Below are 23,436 nucleotides of genomic sequence, written 5' to 3'. Positions count from 1 at the left end.
GAGGGTTGGGAGAACATTGGGATCACGCAGCTGGGCCAGGTCATGTCCGGCACCGCTCTTAAGTCCTTCGAGGAGCTCCGCGCGGAGTTCCTCATGCCTCAGTCCCAGTTCTTCCGTTACCTCCAGCTACGGCATGCCCTCGCCCCGAGCATCGCTGGCCTCGACTCTTTGCCGGAGTTCAGCCCTGTCGAGGCTAAAGTATTTATGGGAGACCTGGGGGACAAGAAGGTCTCTAGGATCTACCAGACACTTGTGATTCATTGCTCCTCCACCCTACACTCCCTTCGGGAGGCGTGGGAAGTAGATGTAGGCCCCCTTGATGAGGACGACTGGAGGGAGGCGCTGGAATCCCCGCGCGGAACCGCTATAGCTGTCCGGCTGCGGCTGATTCAATTTAAATACTTGCACCGCGCTTACTATACGCGTGAACGGTTGTGGAAGGCTGGCTTGATTGCTTCACCGGAGTGCCTGCGCTGTGGGGCGGTGCCTGGCTCCTTGTTGCATACGGTATGGTCGTGTGGCCGGCTGACTGGGTTCTGGAGGGGTGTGTGGAGTTGCCTGGCTGAGGTCCTGGGCTGGGACCTTCCACGTACCCATCGGCTGGGTCTGCTACATATTATGGAAGGGATTGGGGGCAACGTCTACAAACGTCATTTGTTGCTCTTGGGGTTGGTTGTGGCCAAGCGGGACCTGGCCCGGGCATGGAAGTCGGTGAGGGCTCCCCCCCTGTCTGCTTGGAGGGCTGGGTTGGATTATTTTATGGGTCTGGAGAGGCCGATCTTTGAGGCGAGGGGCTGCCCACGCAAGCACTACAAAATTTGGAGGCGTTGGGCTGACTATCGTGGCCTGTTCTTGGACCCCCCGGCAGAGCAGGAGGAGGACACTTGATCGCAGTGACATTTCTGGCCCGAAGCGGCGAGGCCCTGGAGGCATTACACCTACTTTCTTTTTCAGTTGCGGCTATACACGTGTGGTAGGGGGGGTTGGGGGGGGTGTCTGGAGTGGGGAGGGGGGGCAAAGTTGTGGGCTAGGGTGGGTTGCTGGGGAGTTCGTATACTGAGCATATTCTGAGCCTGTTTTATCATTTTGCTGCTTATGGAACTGCTATATTGATATTGTTGTGGTGATCTTCGGGTGTGGAGACGCCACATTCTTGGTGCTCATTTGCTCAATAAAATTGGTTGTGAAAAAAAAAGTTGAAGGCCGAATTCAGGGAACGCCGTGTGCGAGCTTGCTCAAAAGTCTCTATTTCTGTTCTGGAGAGAACATCATATCATTAAGGCTTTTGAAAAAACTGTCAACAGCTTCATGGGAAAGTTCCACTAAGTCGGAAATAGGGGTAACCATGCATTCATGCGCATGATTGTCTCCATTGACATTCTGATTCGCATTGCTGACAGAAGGTCGTACCTGATCGATGCTGCTTTCATCTCGAACTTCACTACTCTTCAATCGTAGTGGTGAAGATTCCACGAATGCCGTCATCAGGATTGGCAGCCTTTGAGGGCAGCACAAAGCGTGAACCTTGGTAGGAACCAACAATGTATCTGCATCCACTGGCGCATCCGATTGTAGCGTCAGACAGGTGTCTAACACGCATTCTTCTCCGCATAGCAGACACCTTAGTACAGGTAAAACACACCTTTGCCACATTGGTCGAAATGATAGAAACCAAGTCATGTTCAGGTCTCTAAGCCGGGAGAGTCCCAGGATTTTTGATATCCGGTCCCGGTATCCAATGGCTAGGATCGTATCTTCCATTGTCGCGAGAGTTTGATCTGTGACATGGGTTGCCATAACGAAAAATAAGGACTAAGAATAGGATTCCTGCAATTAGTCCCAGGATCAGGGGAAGTCCGCCAAAAATCGAATGGACGAAATCTGGAAAAATACCCAGTATGGCTTTGAATGGTGTTAATGCCATCGAAAATACTGTCTTAAATACCTTTGAGACCCCTGTGGTATCAGAAATATTTAAGATTTCGCTCAGGATTTCCGCGAAATGTACGGGGGAATTAGTTGATAATAATGTATGTATCTCTGCAGTCGTCCTTGCGACTTGTAGATCATACGTTTCTTTTGATGACGTGAGCCTTGTAGGCGTCTGAAGAAGCACTGTTTTCATTCTGTTTAAAGTATCTATTCGAATAGAAGTAATTTTCAAATTGGGCCATGCCCTTGCCTCCCTGTCTGGAAAGGAGCTGGGGAACAAAGAACGTCCACAGCACTTGACCTTCGCAGTCGTAGTGACTAGATAAGGAGTCCCGGGCATAAGACTACAACATCTGCGGTCTACAATAAGAATGTAACTCCCATTATAGAGTCTTTGAAAGAATGGTTCTATTTCTGTTGCAGGTGCGCCTTGCTGGTGACATGAAAGGTTGTATGAATTCCCTTCACAGGCTCCATGCAAACTAATTCCGTTACACAGAAGCGTGCCGCTTAGTGACATAGCACAATTGTTGCCACTGTTTGCGTGGTCCCATTATGAAATCACGCAAGTCAGCACCATCGGTCAGTAAAGTTAGGTGTTGCTTAATTTCAGGCAGTGTGGAAGTTTGTAGCCATTGAAGGCATAATTTGCCCACACTGTAGGTTGTTATTATCCCTGGGTGATGTCTTTGGGGATATCTAGGGTCTGGCCTGGTCATTTTGAACCCCTGTGTTTTATTCAGGAATCTGTCTTGACAGTTATTTGTATCTGTGGGCCAGATCAACCATTGTTTCCAATCAGGATGTGTTCTGTTTTGGTTTAATATATGGTTTACGTCTATCTCTTCATCTGTATCAGAGCTATTGCTAAACATTGTTGGCTTTGGAATAGACGGTTTATTTAAATCTTTGATTTTGGCTAAGCCAAGACAGGTGGTTTGTTGAACAGTGTCATTTAAAAATATCATTTGTTCTGGGATCATGCAGGCTCTAAACAAGGCTTCTAAACCCTGTACTTGCCATTCTTTTGTACCCCAAACACTTTTCAAATCAACATTGTTGTCCCAATAATCAAATCCAAAAGTATTCATTTTTTCGAAGAATGAATCTGAATATATCAACTTTGTGTTGGTTATAATGGTTTTCATCCCTGTCTTGTTTGACAATTTAAAATAAAATGTTTCAGCATTACTTATGTTAAAACCTGAAAAATATGAATATTTGTCATAAACGGTTCTTGAGCTCCCTTTTGGAGGTGTAGCACAATGTTCCCATTGATTATAATTTAAAACATTTCTAGGTTGTGCAGATTTATGCAAAAAATGGTTACCATAGTGGTTATAGCAATACATACTATCATAATTTGTAGAACCTTGCAAATAATCATGTTTTGTAAATTTAGCAGACATTACTAAGTCAGACATCATGTTATTAATGCTTTCGAAGTCCCAATCATCAGCAAATGAGTTTGGTTTTGCAAAGTCACTCAAGGAGATCTTGATTTGGTGTGGATATTTCAGGATCTCGACCGGACCATAAATTTCATAGTCAGTGTTGTCCCAGGCTACCCCACCAGGTATAGGATTGGCTGTGAAGTTGGCTGAAGAAAGTTCTCTTTTCTCGACGTGTGAAGATGTGTGTGGTTTGAGGACCAGGTTGATGTTCTGACTTGCTGTGTCCATTTTAGCATATTTTCCCTCAATGAAGCGTCCCAAAGTAAATACCATGATGAGCCAAAGTATGAGGATAAATGCACCAAAACCCACCCAAAATTCAATCCATGGAGAAGTCAGATATGTTTCTTTCAGTTGGTTCAAAAGTTCCTTAGCTTTGTCTTTAAAGGATTTTGATGATGGCTGTGTCTTTGATTCACTGAGGCTTTCAGAGGAATCATCGAAGTTTATGAAGTAGCCGGATGCAGTTCTGTCAATTGTTCCAATTGCTTCAGGATTTTTGTTTCTTGCATTGTCACTCGGTACTTCATTGTAGATTGGTGTGTTTCTGCTAAATGTTTTTATTTGGGTTTTCAGAGGTCTTAGTTCTATTGCATTGTTGCATAGTCCTTGTTGTTCTTCTGTAGGCGTTTCGAATGTGATGAGCCTCTTTGTTAGGACCTCTGTACTGGTAGCAAACCTTGGTGTTCTGCTACTTATTGGGAGTCCACTTGGCCTACTGTTTGTTATCGGCCACATGTTGTGGTTTTACCAGGTCGATGGATACAACTCGGTTCTCCTTTTTTCCAGCAAGTGGCGGTAGTACATCTGATCTTGTCCCGTTGACAGACAAGACAGGAACTGCTTTTCTGTAAGAAGGCCCAAATTCCTTCTTTACCGCGATCTTCTCCCTGACTAGATCCCCGACTTTTGGAATCCAGACAGGTCTTGCTGGGACAGGTGGTGATTCTTCAGTGGTTGTTGGCTGTTGTTTCAACTGTATGTTGCTCAGGTCTGTTCTTGTTTTGTTTAAGTCCTGCAAAATAGCCAAACGGTCTTTGACATCAAAGCTTTTTTCTTTAACCACTGAAGTCTGACTGTCTAGGTCAGAGATAATCATTCTAGTTCCAAATAATAATTCGTACGGACTGAATCCCTTCAGAGAATTTCTTGGCAAGTTATTTAGACTACGTTGGACACTTATTAGATGTTTGACCCACCCAGCTCCCGAACCTAATACCTTCGCCGTTATAGATTGCTTTATGTCACGGTTTTTTCTTTCAACAATTCCGTTCCCCTCAGGGTGAAATGGACAAGAGTACCGCAATTGCACGCCCATGCTGACCATGGCCTCCTTATAAGCCCGAGAGCTAAAAGCAGGACCATTGTCCGAATGCAGCATGCCAATTGCGTATGTGCCGATAAAGACTCGCAAATCTTTTATAACAGTTCTGGCGTCAGCCGTTCGCTGGGGCCACATCCATATAAATCTCGTGCATGAGTCAACTGCAACCAAGATATATTTATAGTTACCATCCCTTTGTAAGGGACCGCAGTGGTCTAGATAAACACAGGCTAATGGTTTATCCGAGATTAGAAGGGGTGTCTGCGCTGGACGTCTCACCGTTGATACTTTCATTTTTTGACATATTTCACATGCTAGAACATAGTTCCTTGTTTGTCTTCTCATTTGTGGCCACCAGTATCTCTGTTTTAATAATGATACTGTGGCTGAGACGCCAGCATGAATAGAAGCAAGCCCTTCGTGTGCCGCTATTATTAGTCCTAACCTATGTTCCATGTTTGGAATTGCCCTATCCCCCACTCCAGGGATTCGAGCAAAAGGAACATTGTTTGCATCAGTTATGTATGAGTATTTTACTGGAAAGCCTTTAGGGAGTGGTTCTATCGAATCCTTTTCTGAAGCGCTGACAGCTTGTAATATTTCGCTGTCTATTTTTGTTTTTGACCGGGTGACGGCAGCTACGGAAGCCGTTTGCACAGCTGCCTTCGCGGCCTCGTCAGCCAATGAATTCCCTGCAACGTGAACGCCATCACGTTGATGACTCAGTGTATGTATCACGTGAGTCTTTGGTAGTTCTTTTTGTAAAAGAGCTACTTGTTCCCAGAGCATTTTATGCTTGATTGTGCCACCTTTAGCATCTTTGAAACCGTTCTGAAGCCAGATCTGCAAATATTCATTATAAGATTGAACGCAATAATACGAATCGCACACTATGAGTGTGGGGAATTCTCGATCGGTATTTTCAAGCGCCATCTTGAATGCTAGTAGTTCAGCTCGCTGAGCTGTACAATCTCCTAGGGATTGTGTTTTAGTGAGGGTTGGTTTAAATTTCCCTTCGTGCCAACGACCTTTAACAATCGCGCACGCAGCACTGTAAGCTTGTTTACCCCCTACTGCGGGTTGTGCTGATCCGTCTGTATATATTATACAGCCGTATTGATCTAGAGGCAGAATTTCGGTTGGCGGAGGACATTCAAATTCATATTGGAGAAATTCTTGAGTTTTTAAGTAAGGATCAAATTCGTACACCACGTCTGTTGCAGCAAGAGAGTTAGCCCATTGTATCCATCTTGGATGGAGTGCTTTAGCATTTGGAATGCTTGCCTTTGTTACCGCCTCTAAGGCTGGTATTGGTGTCACGATTACTATTCGTTTACCTTGTGCCAGGGCTCGTTCTTTTGCGATAGCTGTCTGTGTTGCTGCAAGAATTTTTTCCGTTGGGCTAAATTTCATTTCAGCCTTAGTGTACAAGTGTGATTTGAATGCAATTGGTACCTTTTCTCCCTCATTAGAGGTCAGGTATGTGAATCCGCATTTCCCTGGGATGACTCGAATCACAAGATTGCGTGTGTTATCACCTGTTTCTAATTTTGTTTTAATTAGCATGTCTGTTTGTAAGGATCTCAAAATTTCTGTGTGTGTTTGAGTCCAACTGGATCTTTTAAAGTCTGGTTTAATTAGATCATAAAGGGGTTTGACCCTTTCTGCGTAATTTGCAATGTAAGTTCTTCCGAAATTTAGGAAGCCTAGAATTGACTGTAGGTTTTTTAGTGTTTTAGGAGCTTGGATTACGGCACATTTCTCTAGGAAATTGTCTGCCAGGCTTTTGCCTTCACTTGATAACTCATATCCTAAGAATAGGACTGTTAGATGGGCAATTCTGGATTTTTTAAAGTTGAATTTGTAACCCTCTGCTGCGAACCCAAGTATTATGGTGTTCACTCTTTTCAAGTGAGTATCCAAGTCATCATCTGTTAAGTAAATGTCATCGACATAAGATAATGCTTCATCATCATATAGTTGTAGTAATTCTGTTACTCTCGCTGAGAATACCCCCGGGCTGTTCTTGTACCCCTGGGCTAACCGACAGAATTGTTTTTGAGTGCCATTTACTGAGAATGCAGTTAAATATCTGCTCTCTGGTGCTATGTTTTGACAAAAGAATCCATTGGAGATGTCCAAGGTTGTTTTGTATTTTTTGCGCACTATGTTATTCATTAGTGCAGCACTGTGTGAGTTTTGCACTGCAAAGGTTTTGCAACATGTGTTAAGGTGTCGGTAATCCAAAACTAGACGATATGAATTGTCTGGTTTGGAGACCGGAAACAAAGGATTGTTCATTTGTGAGGTGCAAGTTTCAATCACCCCCTGGTATTCTAGCTGATCTAGTATTTCATTTACCTGTTTTTTTTAGCTTCTTGCTTAATTGGGTACTGCCTTTGTGCAGTAGGTTGTGATTTTAACTGGATTTTGTGAGGAGGAGAATCCTCATCCCATCCTACATGATTTTTATATAAAGCAGGTGCTAAGGCCACTGCCCACTTTCTAGCAAGTGTGTATTTTTTATGAATCGGGATTTGATTCGAGAAGGCAGGCATAATTACTTCTTCGCCATGAGGGCACTCCCTGACAAACTCTGGTGGCCAGTCTTTTTCAGCTAGAAGGATATCATAGCCCTTGGAGAGATTATCCCAAAATAGTCCCCTTATTTTCCTAGTCTTATCTCCCTCTATACGTAATGTTATCTCGTATATCTTGTGGGGTTTGCTAACTCTGGTGTCTGCAGTTTCCACTTGAAGATATTCATTCGTGTCCACTGTCTCCAGATGATTCATAAGGACTTTGCGAGCTATGCTCACCTCTGCTGCGCTGTCTAGCATTGTCTGAGCCCACTCTCCGTTTTTCAGTTGTGTCCTCAGTATTCTCGGCATTGTTAACTACCTTGATACTGGCTACCTTCTTTTTTGGAAATTGTAATTTCTTTTTTAGCTGAGTAGGTTCCTTGTCCTTGGACTTGGCCTGCTTTTCTATTTGTTCTTATCGTCCTCTTCTTTCCGATTTCTACGAGGAATTCTGAAAAGATTGAGAGGGACGTGTATCAATGTCTTGATATCTATCAGGTTTTTTAATATTATCCCTATTTCTAAGGTTATATCTATTCCCAGAGGGGTCACTCTGCGGTGACCTCGGTCTTCGGTTTGGACATTTTTCTCTTCGCCTAGGAGACCTTCCTCTGGACTGGAATTTCTTTTCTTTTGGGTTGGATTGTTTGTTTCCATCCCAGTTCTTTTTTGGTGAATTGTTATTAAAAAATATTTTTTCTGGACTTTCAGTCAGTTGTGGTTTTACTGGTATTCCACCTAAACTATCTCTACCTAGTTCCTCATAGGATTTTTCTATGATTCTGGCAATTTCAGCTGGTTGGTCTGCTATATCTGTCTCTTTTAACCTCTGGCGGATCGCCACGTTTGCTGCTTCACCTTTTATATTGGCTAATAATATAGCCGAGACCTGCTTGAAGTCTTTCAGTAATTTCATACCAAGAGTTAAACCTGGTTCTGGACCGTATTCATCTTGAATTTGTTTTAGCACATCTGGTATTACCGAAATGGATGGAACACCGTGCGTTTTTGTGTAGATGGAAGCAAAGACTGTACCCCAAGTGTCACAGTCCTCTATGTGTGGTGCGATTCCCATTGGGAGACATATAGTCAGGATCCTGTGTTTTTCTAGCAGGGTGGTGTCAGGAAACACCGCCTCTATTTGGGTAATTTTCTGTGCCAACCAGAATGGTATTTGTTCCCGTTTAGCCGGAACTTTACCTAAGCAGGATTGGATGTTCTGTGGTGTGATTTTATTTGTGTTCCCCTGGTGAGGGGTCAGCTGTGGAAGTTTAATCGCTGGCTGAATTGTTGAAGTCCGCATTACATACTGAACTAATTGTCTGTGAATTTTTAGTAATTGTTTTAGCTGTATTAACAGCTCTCCTGTAGACATCCCTTCGATGTCTGGGTGTGGTGTGTATCCGGCTAAGACCGGCCACGTTGCTCCTGGTCTACCTAAAGGACCAAGCCTGGTGATGTGATTATTGTGTTTTAGGGCGCCATCAAATAAGAGCAAATGCTCTTGGAATTTGAGTGGTACTTCCACCTCCTCGAAAGGAGTGTACTCATTAGGAGGTTCCTCTATTTTGTAATAGTGGAAGTACTTTGTTACAGCATTTGCTGCTGGAAAATGTATCCATGAATAGTATACCTCTGTCTGCCGATATTCGTGTGCCTCAATTACGAATATGACTGTGCCACCTCTAGGTGTCAGTCCATTTTCTATAAGCTTTAGGGTTATAGATCTCCTTTTGATGACCGGGATGAGTATTATATCCCCGTCAGCAGCCTGCATGGTAGCATCAGCTGCTGCGAGTTCAGTTGCTAATCTAACTGCCTCTCTTTCTTCATCACTTTCTGACATTTTACTGTTAGAAAGGTTATTCTTTTTGTTTGCAGATCAGGTTTCTTATGGAAACAGAGATTAGATGCACAATATTTTGGAACAGTGTATCCTTCAACGTTGACTATACCAAGAACCATACATAGGAGTTCCCTCCTGCGAGGTTTTGGAGGATATTACCTTACACCCACTCCAGACGTCTTTGGAGTATTTGGGAAAAGGGGTCTGAGTGAGAAAGCACGACTGAGTTACTCTAAATGTCTTACGTTAGTTTTATCGCCCTTTCCAAACACGTTGGGCGCCATGTAGTGTAGCTCCTATCTTCCCAATAGGCTCTGCGCATTGGAATAATACCTACAGCAGTAAAGGCCTAGGCCAGACGTTAACTAGGTCTACTACTGTCGATACTAGACTTAAGTTTTGGGTTTGCCAGCGTAGCTCAGAGTTCGCTAGAAACTTTCTCGAATGTTCAAGGAGGAATTAACTTCCCTGATTAGACAAGAAGGGATTTAGTTTCTGACAACCATAGAACATGACAACTTTGCTCTCCCCTAATCAAGAGTGTATCTCCAGAGTCGTGTGAGCACAAGGCAATTATTTTACTCAGTCAGTACGTGCATTCTTAGTCTCATCAGATTGTAGAGAAAAGGAAGAGACGGGCGTGTTCAATAAAAAGGTGTTATTTATTGATCAGTCTCTTTTCTCATACAAGAGAAATGGATCGATATTATTGCAATACTTATAGTTAAGTAAAGTGCATACATTAAAAGCAATAGTATAAAATAATACTGTAAAAACATTGATATGGTTTCTGAGCCATATGATGTTTAAAATGATTAAAATATATTTACATACACATATACATTTGACTAAACGTACTCAACTGGTGTTTCTAAATACGCCTACCCCGTGTACCTGACCTAAGTCTAATGCGTGGGCGGGAATAGAAAGTTACAGTTTAAGTTAAGTTTGTTTTTGCCAAGTGAATAACTAAAGAATTCTCTGTGAGGGGTTATTCAGTTCTGTACCTGGAATTTAGGATGAATGAGGAATGGTATCTCTTTCTCTGGTCTCGATATTCCAGGCCGCCTGCGAGGGCTGCCCGAAAGCGCCGGTGCTGGGTCTCTCGGCTTGAGATAGCAGCGCGTCTCTCAGCGCGTCAGGAAGGCGGGGCTGCGCCAGCGGGGTCTGCTCTGCTTCTGGGCTTCGGCAAGTATGGCTGCTCCGTCTCGTCACCACGCGTGTGTTTGCATAGGGCAAGATCGGCAATATTTATACCTTAAAGGTGCCGAGATTGACGTAAGGATGGACATAGATACGTCAATAAAGATGTCATACGACTTGCTCGTTAGCACATTCTTTACTAAAGTTCTCTGTGAAATCAAAACAATGGCCGCACGGATTTTCCAGGTTGTCATAGGTTTGATTTGTTATGAGAACGTCGTATGCCTTATCAGGGGCTGGAGGAATGTCGCTTGTCTAATTAGATCTCAAGCGTTATGACCTAATCAGATAACACGTTCCTGTGCCGTAGTGTGACTGCGTCAGATAACGGTATCTGCATCATGGGGGCTTTTCTTGCCTCATGGGCTGACTGTTAGTTAACTTGATAGTTAGTTTAACCAGAACAGGGTCAGGAATAGGGGGATTGATTCAGAACCTATAGGAATACACGACAATAGGAATATATGTGTCCATTTTGGGGTTAGATATAGGTATACTATATCTACAGCAAAGGGTGATTACACCACCTTGCCCCAGCTGTCTTACCAGCCAGTTGTGTCTGTTTAGATGGCCAGCCAGGGGTGGCATAATACATGCTTCAGCCCCTGGTAGGCCCTGGGTGCACCTATGCCCTGGGTACCTAAGGTAAGGTAAATGCACCTAAAGTACATGGATGTCAATTTAGAGAGAGAACAGCTAGGCTGTGGGTCTGATTAGCAGGCCCACAGCCAGGGAAAGTCGTAAACCAGTGAAGCAAAAAGCAAAAATCGGGGGTGACCATAGGATTGCAGACCCCACTCTCCTACATAACCCCCCCCCCCCAAACTTAGGGACATTAAACTAACCTTGACCAGGTGAGTCTTCCTGTTCTAAGTGGAAATACCTGGAGAGACCATCTGCATTGCCATGGTCAGTCCCTGGTCTGTGCTCCACTGTAAAGTCCATCCCCTGTAGGGAAATGGACCACCTAAGAAGATTGGGGTTTTCACACTTCATTTGATTTAGCCATAAGAGGGGCTTATGGTGTGAATCTTGAAGTGAGTTCCAAACAAGTATGGCCTCAACTTCTTCAGGGCCCAAACCACAGCAAAGGCCTCCCTCTCAATAGCTGACCAACGTTTCTCTCTAGGGGTCAGCCTTCTACTTTTAAAAGCAATGGGCTGGTCATGACCATCAATATTCAGTTGAGATAGAACAGCTCCCACACCCAACTCAGATGCATCTGTTTGGACAATGAAGGTTTTGGAGTAGTCAGGACTCTTGAGAATAGGTGCTAACTGTCCACTGAACTTTCTTTGGCATTTTCTTGCTTGTCAAGTCATTAAGTGGTGTCACAATGGACCCATAATTTTTGACAAACTTCCTATAGTAACCAGACAGGCCCAAGAAAGCTCTGACCTGTGTCTGGGTGGTTGGAGGAGCCCAGTCCTTTATGGCCTGTATCTTGCTCTCCAAGGGTTGAACCTGGCCTCCACCTATAAGGTGGCCCAGTTACACAACCTGACTCTGCCCTATCTGGCACTTGGTGGCCTTGATAGTGAGGCCTGCCTTTTGCAGGGCCTCCAAAACTTTCCTCAGGTGGATCAGGTGATCCTCCCAGGTGGAGCTGAAGACAGCAATATCATCTAGATATGCTGCACAAAAGTCATCCAACCCAGTGAGGACTTGGTTCACCAACCTTTGAAAGTGACAGGTGCATTTTTCAAACCAAAGGGCATCACCACAAATTGGTAATGACCTCCTGGGGTAGAAAATGCTGTTTTGGCCTTGGCATTTTCAGCTAACCTGATCTGCCAATAACCAGCTGTTAGGTCAAATGTACTCAAGAAGGTTGCAGAAGCCAACTTGTTTATGAGTTCATCTGCCCTAGGTATTGGATGGGCATCTGTCTTAGTGACAGCATTGAGACCCCTGTAGTCTACACAAAATCTCATCTCTCTCTTACCATCCTGGGTGTGAGGTTTTGGCACTAGAACTACAGGACTAGCCCAAGGGCTCTCTGAGGGTTCAATGACTCCCAATTCCAACATCTTTTGTACTTCTTTCTTTATGCAGTCCCTGGCGTGGTCAGGTTGCCTGTAGATTTTACTCTTGACAGGCAGACTGTCACCAGTGTCCACCTCATGGGTGCACCAGTTTGTCTGACTGGGTGTCAGTGAGAACATTTGTCTAAAGGATTGAAGAACTTGTTTGCAATCCTCTTGTTGATGCTCAGAGAGGCTGTCAGAAAAGACTACACCATCAACTGACCCATCATCAGGGTTCTGAGTGAGCAGGTCTGGGAGAGGGTCACTCTCTTCCTCCTGTCCCTCATCTGTTGCCATGAGCAAGCCCATGTTCTCCCTGTCGACAAATGCCTTGAGCCTGTTAACATGAAGCACCCTGTGGGGGCTCCTGGGAGTTCCAAGGTCCACCAAGTAGGTGACATCTCCCTTTTGCTCAATAATGGTATGGGGTCCAGACCATCTGTCTTGGAGAGCTGCTGGGGCCACTGGCTCCAACACCCACACCTTCTGTTCTGCATGATAAACAGTTAGGACAGCCTTTTGGTCATGCCAAGCTTTTTGAAGTTCTTGGCTGGCCTCAAGGTTTTTGGATGCCTTCTCCATGTACTCTGCCATCCTGGAGCGGAGACCAAGTACATAGTCCACTATGTCAAGTTTAGGCTTTTTGAGAGGTAACTCCCATCCTTCCTTTACAAGACATAGGGGTCCTCTTACAGGATGCCCAAACAGAAGCTCAAAAGGGCTGTAGCCAACCCCCTTCTGTGGGACCTCTCTGTAAGCAAACAGGAGGCAGGGTAAAAGGATGTCCCATCTTCGCCTAAGCTTTTCAGGTAACCCTTTTATCATCCCTTTTAGGGTCTTGTTGAATCTCTCAACAAGCCCATTGCACTGTGGGTGATAGGGTGTGGTAAATTTGTAATTTACACCACACTCCTTCCACATTGCAGTCAAATATACTGACATAAGGTTTGCACCTCTGTCAGAGACAACCTCCTTAGGAAACCCCACTCTGGAGAAAACTCCAAGTAGGGCCCTGGCCACAACAGGAGCTGTAGTGGTCCTAAGGGGAATAGCTTCTGGATACTTGGTGGCATGATCCACTACCACCAGTATAAATCTGTGCCCAGATGCTGTTGGGGGGTCCATTGGTCAACAATGTCTATCCCCACTCTCTCAAAGGGCACCCCCACCACAGGTAGTGGTATAAGGGGGGCCTTTGTTGTGCCACCTGATTTGCCACTGGCTTGACAGGTGACACATGAGCGACAAAACTCTTTGGTGTCTTCAGACATATGAGGCCAGTGAAAGTGTGGGACAAGCCTGTCCCAAGTCTTGTTCTGGCCTAAGTGACCTGCAAGGGGAATCTCATGGGCTAAGGTGAGAAGGAAACCTCTAAGAGACCAGGGGATGACCAGCCTCCTGGTAGCACCAGGCTTGGGGTCTCTTGCCTCAGAGTATAGGAGTCCTTCATCCCAATATACCTTGTGGGCACCTGTAGCATTCCCTGCAGCCTCAGCAGCAGCCTGCTGTCGGAGGGGTTCAAGGGAGGAACAGTCTAACTGTGCCTGTCTCAAGTCTGCCCTGGAAGGTCCCCCTGTCCCAAGAAACTCAACCTGTTTAGGTTCAAGCTCTTCTAGGACAGTTCCTTCTGGGGTCTTTGAGTCAGCCTCCTGAGAGGGCTGATCCTCAACCTGAGGCAGGGGGGAAGGCTCTTCCTTAACCCTACTGTTCTTCCTCTTGGGTAGTGTCTGGTCCATTCTTCCAGGATCCAGCACTTGTTCAGCTTGGCATTTCTTGGCCTGTGACCTGGTCACAGCAAGGACATGTGAGGAGAGACCTAACATTTCTACAAGAGTCCTGTACTCCACATCTGACCACAGTGAGGATTCCAAATCATTGCCCAAGAGACAATCTACTGGGAGGTCTGAACTAACTACAACCCTTTTGAGGCCAGTTACCCCTCCCCAGGAGAAATTAACAACTGCCATACTGTGATGATTGGTAGTGACATTGCTAGCATTGGTCACTAGGTAATCTGAACCTAGCATGGTCTGGTCAGGGTCCACAAATGTTGGTGTCACCATGGTGACACTGGCACATGTGTCCCTGTAGGCCTGAGCCATTTTTCCATTAATTAAAGGTGTTTGTCTGTATTTGCCCAGAGTACTAGGACTTACAGTAGGGGTCATATCCATGTCCCCAGTACAAACAAGAACAGCCTGAGTAGGTATTCTGACTAAGTCAGAATCCACCTCAGTTCCCAGGGTTAACCCTACTATAGCCTTGGGGGGTACACTACCAGTACTAACTGTACTAGGGGGTGCAGGTGTCTTAGGGACAGTAGTGGTAGGAGTTTTGCCTTTCTTGGTGCACTCACTAAACCAGTGAGTTTTACTTTTACAGTACTGGCACCATGGTTTCTTTGGACCATCATTCTTCTTCTTTTGGGAATTCTGGTACCCACCCTCTTTAGATTGTTGGGGCCCTGTTGAAGACTTCTGGTCATTTTGCTTATTCTCATTGTTACCCTTCTGGTCTGCTTTCTTTTGGCCACCACCTTGGTTCTGGTTCTGCTGCTTGACCCTGGTTCTGACCCATCTGTCTGCCTTCTTTCCAATTCTTGGGGAGAGGTCAGATCTGAGTCAATCAGGTGCTGATGCAACAACTGGTTCTGACAATTATTTAAGATGTGTTCTCTCATAATTAGATTATACAATCCTGTGTAATCAGTAGCTTTACTTCCCAGTAACCAGCCTTCCAAAGCCTTAATGGCACAATCAACAAAGTCAGTCCAGAGGGGAGGAGCCAAGCTCGCGTCCGGAATGGCCGCGTTTTAGCTCGGCTCCGTTCGCCTGCCTGCTTATATCGTATATCCTGCTGTTATCCTGCCCCGGGAAGTCCTCTTTGCTATGCCGCAGTGCTAAGACAACTTGCAGGCACTCACCTTTTGCTCTGGTTTTCCTTGGGTGCCGTGGATCCTGCACATCGCTCCCGCTCGCTTCGGGGCCTCCGGAGCGGGCTGGCCTGGATCTTCTCGGCGGCGCCCGGACGGGGCGGAGCGCGATGGTTGGCCCTTGATGGCGCTGCGGACGCGGTCATGGAGGCCGTTGTACGTATAGGCCGGCTGTGACTTGCTGGCCGGCTCCGGTGGGCCGGTGGCCTTGGGTGGAGGCGCTGTTTTCTGTTGACGGGGCTGATCGTACATTCGGCTTGCTCCCCCTTTGTTCTCCGGTCCGGCCATTTTGATTTCCTCCGCCCGGACTCGGAGAACGGGACCGGCGGCACTGGGGAGCCGGCGATTCCTCTTCTTCTGGTGGCCCCCCTTCCTGCTCTGGAGGTGCCCTGCTGCCGGTCGGCTGGTCTTCATTTGCCTCGCTGCTGTCCGGACGGGGGTTGACGGACGCCGCGGCCCCGACGGGCTTCCAAGATGGCGGCCGACCCTGAATGTCTCAGCCGGGCCTGGACGAGCGCTGGAGGCCCGCCGCATGGCCCGGGTGCCGGATACTGTAAAGGTTGTCCTACACTTAAGTGCATCCTGGACGCCCTACACTCCTGGCGAGCTTCGGTGGCCGCACCCGTTGTCATCCTGGAGGTGGATCCTCTCTTCGGGCCGTTAGGGCCCCCTAAACTGGGTGCGGCTTCGTCGCCGTTGCAGGGTGCGGCTGGAACTATCCTGGGAAGCGTGGGCCCGGCGATGGCCGCGTCTGTGGCTGTGCGGAGTTCCATTGCCCTTCATCGTACTGTGCTATCTCCAGCGCCACTGATCCGGCGGCCGGATCCCGTCTGGGCTGGCCTTAATGGTTTTTTCGGCCTCTCTTCGCCTCGAATGATCGACCCTGGCTCCTGTGCCGGCCCCGCTGAGTCGGCTTGTCTCAAACTGTCCCTGAAACTGTGCCTGCATTGCGTGAGATGTTCTCTGACTTTTCCGGATCATCTGGGTTTCACTCCACGTATCTTATCTGGACTGCCGTTTGATCTCCCTGTTCTTTGCCTTCTGTTCTTCGTGGTCTGGTTCTTGGTGAATCGGACGGCTACAAGTTTGGACAAACAAGGACAGGGCTGAGACGAACTTGCCTCTGTGTGCGGTAGTCTTGTACTGGTTGGATTATCGGCATGTAACGGTATGACTATGTGTGAATTTGTGTTGCTCCTGGAGTATATCCTGATACTTTTTTGACTTCCCGAGGGCTCTGCCTTTTTCCCAGGCGGGTGGGTGGGTGCTGATAATTCTGTTCCTTGGCCCTCTCCCGCGTGTTTTCTTCCCTTTTTCCTTTCCCCTCCCCCCTCCTTTTGTCTTGGATTTCCGTCTTGCCTTTGCTCTTCTATATTTCGGGTTCTAATTAGGGCGACAGGCACGCTGCCGGGGGATAGGCCATAGCCTTCTGCAGGGGTGCAGGGTGGGCTTGCGGGGTGGGTGGGGGGGTCTGTCACTTTGGGGGGTCTTTTTCCCCCCCCTTTTTTCTCCCTTTTTTGTTCTATGGCTCTTGCGTATTCTCTTTTTCGGGACTCCGTTTCGTCATGTGTCCCCCTGGGGTGTTTCTGATGCGCTGGACTGCCGGTTTTATTGTGCTTAGGGCTCACTGTGTCTTATGCCACAAATTTTAAATGTATGCCGTGTACTGGTTTCTGTTTTCCTGTTTCGCCGCCGGGGGGCGCATGTTTGAGGAGGAGTCCCTTCTTTTTTTTTCTTTTTCTTCCTTCCCCTCCCTCTTTCGTGGGGGACTTCCTTCCTTTTATTGGGGTGTGTTCCGTGTTGATTGATACGATGGGCTCTTTTTACATCCGTTTGATGAGTCGGGTTGTGGCTGTGGTGGGTGAGCACTGGACGGCGTGTGTAATCGCCTCTCCTTGTGGTACTTCCGTTGGGGTGGTGTTTGCAGCTATGTTTAGTTCTTGTTGGATTTATCCTGTACTTTCTATGATCGCCGGTCCGCTGCACTCCACGGCCCCTCCCTATTTGCTTGATTCACTGCCCGTCCTGATCCTGTACTTCCCGTTCCCATATTAGAAAATCAACCTTCACGTATCCTGTCCATGCTGGTTGCTCTATGGCTTTTGGCCTATGTCTCCTGTGTTCTTGTTGTCGACTCCTGTGGATACTTTTGTATTGCTGACTATGCTCCTGCTATGTGGTGGCCAGCCCGCTGGGTTGTAGGCCCGTATTTGTGAGCACTTTCTGTACAATAAAGGTTTAAAAAAAACAAAACAAAAAAAAAAAAAAAAAACAAAGTCAGTCCAATCCTGAGCCTGAGTTTTCTGGGTGTCTCTGAACATCAACCTGTACTGTTCAGTTGTTAAGCCAAACCCATCAATCAGTGCAGTTTTCAGGACTTGGTAATCATTAGCATCCTCATCTCTAACAGTGAGGAGCTTATCTCTACCTTTACCTTCAAAGGAGAGCCACAATATTGCTGCCCACTGACTCTGGGGTACCTGCTGTACTTTGCAGGCTCTCTCCAGAGCAGTTATCCACTTGTGGATATCATCTCCTGTCTTATAGGAGGGCACTATTTTACTCAGGTGTCTATTATCAAAACTCCTGTCTTTATCCTTAGGGATATTGCTGCCACCAGTGGGTGCTAACCCACTTAACTGTTGCTCTCTAGCAAAGGCAAGTTTCTCCTTGGCAAGGGCAAGTTCTTCCCTTTGAATCCTTAGATTAACTTCCTTCATCTTTGCCTCATGCTCTCTCCTCTGAGGGGAAGTCATCCTCCTCTGAGCAGATGCATGAGAGGCATGGGAGTGAACAGATCTGTTGGAGTCCCTAGAAGGAGATCTATCTCTCCTGACCCCAAAGTTAGGCCTGCTAGTGGATGGCACTGGGTCTCCCCCAGTTCCTTCCCTATGTAGGTCTAAGTTGGCTCTTGTAAGTCTGCTGACTAAAGGTTGGCCATTTTCTGCCTCATCCTCAGATAAGTCACCTTCTTCCCTGCTATCTACATTCTATGTTTCAGGGAGGTTAGAGTCTGGATCACCTGGATCACCTTCTAAGGGGGGCATGCTCCCATCTGGATTAGAGGGGCCTGCGTTAGCAGCCCTTCTGGCATCATATGTCCCTTAGAGACCTAACAGAAAAGGAGTGGTAGGGTTAGAACCCTGTTTCAGTCTCCTGGAGGTACACAATTGTCTCATCTCCTGGAAGCTGAGGGCTGCATATCTGGAAAGGACCTGTGGAGGGTCACTAACCACAAGGGGAGTCACTGAGGCCTCTCCTGTGGTAGACATGCTTTCTAGTGAGGTGTAAGTTGTTCACTAACCTACACTATGGGTTTTCCTACTGATCCCTTGCTAAGAGTTGTAGTCAGGGTGTGCTAGGCCCTTTCTACTACAACAGCTGGTTCAGTAGAACTCAGAGTATTTCTAAGCTTGTTATATATACCTATGGTACCTTATGTGATCTTTCAAATGATATTTCAAGATTATATTTGGTAAAAACAACAGCAAGCTCAAATCACAACCGCTGCACACCAATGTGAGAAGTTGGCCTGATATATGATGTTCACTAGTTATAGTGATCACCTTGTATCAGTCCAAATAACCCTTATGGTGATTGGTTGTAAGTCAACCTTATAGACCAGCTATCCTAATGGTAGCATGGACAAAGCAGTCTTAGGCTAAACTCTTTTGGCATGTGAAGCCAGCTGTTTTACCACATATAACCCCTTGAATACCAGATGAAAGGACACCACACAGGTTGTTATGAAAATAAACAATATATTTATTAATAACAAACACCTCTGAACTCTTTATGAGGTCAGAGGGCTAAGCACATGACAATCTCTTAAGAAAAATACGATAAGTTGCACAAAATTACAATGGTGCCCTAGGGGCACGGCAAACCATATACTAAGTAAATGGTATAAGGAAATCAATAGAAGGAATGCAGCTGTCCAGAGGCTGTAGGATCGCTGGGACTACACTACCCTAACTTTAGGTAAGTAATAGGAGGCCCACGGGACGCGTGTGCAGAGTGTGAACTCACACGCGAGATGCGTAACAACGTCTATGGACAGTACAGTTCAAGAAAAAGGTGAGTACGGACAATCCTGACTGGTTAGGACTAAAACGACTGTGAATCTGGACACTAGGAGAGTCAATCTACCCTTGAGCACCGAAATGCTCTTGTTACCTCACCCACAGGCTGCGGGTGCATAGGTGCGAAGTCGTGTCGGGTTTCTGCGTTGAAGTCTATGGAGCCTGAAAGAAAAGATGCTGCAGGCAGCCAGGAGGAAGATGTCCGGTGCGATCCACGGGTGGATCGAGGAAGAAGAGGACCTGAAAGCAGAGGGGACAGTGTTCAAAGTCACTAGCCAGTGACCGGTGTGGAACCAGGAAGGAACCAGATGCTGTCATCGCGATCAGGTGAAGAGTGGACGCTTGTCTCTGCAGCCACGTGGACCAGGAGGTGTCTTCGACGACCAGGATGGAGGCACGAGCTGTCCCACGCAGGCTCTTGCTGTCGGCGGTGTCGGATCCGGATTTGGAGTCAACAGGCCTTGGCAAAGGCAACCCACGCGGTGAGTGGAAACGGCGTCTGGAGTGGACCAGGAGGGTCCAGGGTGCTCCACTTTTGGAAGGGAGCAAGGGCCAGTCTGGAGCAACCAGACCAGCAGTGTAGTTTTCAAGGTTCGTCGTCTAGGAGGTCACTAGCCAGCCGGCAAGTGACCAGACAACGCGTCGAGCAGCAAACAGGCAGAAGGGCCCCACGCAGATCTCGAGGATGCTGGAGGGCTGATCTTCAGTGCAGAGCTGCTCGGGGCTGGGGCTTCTCAATCCCCAAAGCACTTCGTCGAAGTTACCTCAGAAGTCGTGCTGGAAGCGAAGTGCAGTTTCTCCAAGATGGCCGGTCCCACGTGTCTCGTCGCGCCCACGGATCTCAGCTGTGCTGCAGAGGTGAGTTGAGGTCGGAGAGGTCTGGGAATCCGGGTCTCGTCGGGCTCTGAAGTCTGGATCCTCGAGGGAAGACGACAAAGTGAAGCCGCTGGACGCTTGATGGTGCCTGCTGGTGCAGGGTGGACACTCCTTGCCCACAAGGTGGATTCTTCAGTCTTCTGTGGAGCAGAACGTCGAAGTCCAGAGTTTCTTCTTGTAAAGTTGTCAGGATAAATCTAATTTGGAATGGGACCAGCTCCTACCTTTATTCTCCTAAAGGGGGCTGTACTGGTGACTAGGTCCCTCCCCTGGGTGGGACCCCTTTGTCCGGTTTCGCACCAGAGCTGGGGCTGGAGTGCCCCAGCAACTGGTTTGAACCGGTGTATGCACAGGGCACCTTGTGTGCCCCAGGCATATCTCATTCCTTTCAGGCCTCCCTACCTTAATACACAAAACCCTGTCTGGGGTGGTGCTACCACCTCCCAAGGCAGGAAGCCCTTTGTCCAGGCCTCCCTCGCTGGAAGGACTCCCAGCAGCAGGAGGTCAGACTTGTGTCTGTGGTGGCAGCATCCATTTTGTGATGCTGAGGCTCGGGTTAACTTTAACTGGGGTTCACAGTTACATACATGTCGTGTCCCTCTAGAAGGGTGGAATGCTACCCCTGTCGCCAGAATTGGCGAGGGGGTAGTATTCCAATTCGTATGACACCTTACTTGACATGTTTTGATAATGTTATACCAGAGTTAGCATTCAACCGCGAGGATTATAATGCACTTAAGAGTATATGGTATAGCGTTATCATGGAACAGCTATAAGGACTTGGTTGCGCAAGCTGCAGACAGGCTCAGCTCATGCCAGAGCACCATCTCACATAATTCCAAGCACTCTGCCTTCAGGATTGATAAGGCCTGCCATAGGAGTGACTGATAGGAATATATGTGTCCATTTTGGGGTTAGATATAGGTATACTATAGCTACAGCAAAGGGTGATTACACCACCTTGCACCAGCTGTCTTACCAGCCAGTGTGTCTGTTTAGATGGCCAGCCAGGGGTGGCATAATACATGCTTCAGCCCCTGGTAGGCCCTGGGTACACCTATGCCCTGGGTACCTAAGGTACACTGTACAGGGACTGATAAGGTGGCCCAGTACCAATTGGTAAATGCACCTAAAGTACATGGATGTCAATTTAGAGAGAGAACAGCTAGGCTGTGGGTCTGATTAGCAGTCCCACAGCCAGGGAAAGTCGTAAACCAGTGAAGCAAAAAGCAAAAATCTGGGGTGACCATAGGATTGCAGACCCCACTCTCCTACATATACTATGGAAAAAAAAGACTTTGGGATTTGAATTTGAATTTGAAAAGGAACTTGATTAAGCGCACTGCGGCCAAGCGGCTTCCTGGCGCTGAGGGGTTAAGCCAGATTCATGAGGGGAGCACGGGAGGACTAGCAAGGAAATGCTTGGGAGAACAGGAAAGTTTTGAGAGCCTTGCGGAAGTGGGTGTAGATAGGAATAGAGCGAATGAACAGAGGGAGGCTATTCCAGATCTGGGGGGCCAGGACCGCAAATCGAGTGCCTCCCGTTTTGGATTTACGGAAAAGAGGGACATGAAGAAGAGAGAGGGAGGAAGAGCGGAGGGTGCGGCTTGGGACGTGAGGAGTGATGAGAGAGCCAATAAAAAGTGGAGCCGAGTGGGTGTGCGCGCGAAAGGCCAAGCAGGCCAATTTGAAAATAGATTTGGAATGCACAGGAAGCCAATGAAGAGATTCAAGAGCAGGGGTGATGTGGGAAGATTTAGGAAGGCGAAGGATGAGACGGGCGGCCTGATTTTTAATGGCCTGGAGACGGCGGGTTTCGTAGGCTGGTATGCCCACGTACAGGCCGTTCCCATAGTCGAGGCGGGAGGTGACAAGGGCCATGACTATGGTTTTAAGGGCATCCGCCGTGAAATACCGGGAGATCTTTCGGATGAGGCGAAGGGACAAGAAACAAGAGGACACCACGGAGCTAATTTGGGCATGCATAGTCAGATCGTGGCTGACCTTGATGCCCAAAGTCCGGACAGAAGAGACCGGTGAGGGAGGGGGACCAAAGGAGGGGGGCCAATGAACCGTGGACCAGGGATTAGAGGGGCCCCCCGTGAGGACAAGCTCCGTCTTGTCCGGATTGAGCTTCAAATGATTGGAGCTCATCCATTTAGATATAAAAACTAAGGTGGAGCAGAACTTAGGAAGTGACACAGAGGGGGAAGAGAGAACGAAGACTAGCTGGAGGTCATCCGCATAGTTGTATACAGATACCCCCAGCTTGAGAAGTGAAGTGATAAGAGGATAGATATACAGATTGAAAAGGAGGGGAGAAAGTGAAGAGCCTTGGGGGACCCCGCAGGTGATCAAGCGGGGGGGGGGGCCGAGAAGCCTGATAGGTGGACCGCTTGAGTCCTGCCCTGAAGAAAGGACGCAAGCCAGGAAAAGGCAGCGCCCCGGATGCCCGCTGCGCTGACACGGCCAAGAAGGATAGAATGATCGACCGTGTCAAACGCAGCGGACAAATCGAGGAGGACCAAGGCCTGGGGGAGGTTGATGTCTGCTTTCCCTTTAAGTTCGTCCAAGACTGCGATGATCACTGACTCCGTGGAGTGGCCTGGGCGAAAGCCTGCCTGATGGGGGGCCAGAAAGAGGTTCTCCTCGATATAGTTGGACAGGCAAGATGTGATATGGCTTTCCAGGATTTTGCCCAAGTAAGGAAGGAGGGAAATAGGCCTGAAATTAGAAAGGGAAGTGGGATCCAAACCAGTTTTTTTAAGGATGGGAAAAACAATAGCAGATTTAAAGGATGAAGGGACAGAGCCCAAAGCCATGGAAGCATTAAGAAGAGCAAGGGGGGGAGCGGGACAGTTGGTGAAGAGGATTTTAAGAACCCGTGCAGGAGCACAGTCCGCCGGAGAGCCAGACTTAACTTTTGTAAGTAATTTAAGAAAACAATCCAAGGAGATGGGTGGGAAGTGATCCAAGAAGGAGGGGGGCAAAGGGAGGGGGCAGGAATGGCCAGCTTGGGAAACTATAGGGATATTGGCCTTGATGTTAATAATCTTGTCAATGAAATAATCATTGAGTGACGAGCAGAGGGACTGAGATGAAGCAGGGCTGGCGTTAGTGCGGTCAGAGGTAGCTAGGTTGTGGACCAGGGAGAAGATTTCTCGGGATTTGTTGGCGG

General features: G+C 47.4%; 1 protein-coding gene across 2 annotated transcripts in view; it reads right to left on the bottom strand.

The window, feature by feature from the left end:
* The window catches only part of MLXIPL (MLX interacting protein like), an 883,858-nt gene that overhangs the window by 183,905 nt on the left and 676,517 nt on the right, over window positions 1-23,436 (bottom strand). The window lies entirely within an intron of this gene.

Source organism: Lissotriton helveticus, chromosome 3_1 (assembly GCF_964261635.1).
Source record: "Lissotriton helveticus chromosome 3_1, aLisHel1.1, whole genome shotgun sequence".
Classification (NCBI taxonomy): domain Eukaryota; kingdom Metazoa; phylum Chordata; class Amphibia; order Caudata; family Salamandridae; genus Lissotriton; species Lissotriton helveticus.
Note: the sequence above shows the minus strand (reverse complement) of the source record. Positions and strands in the feature narration are given on the sequence as shown.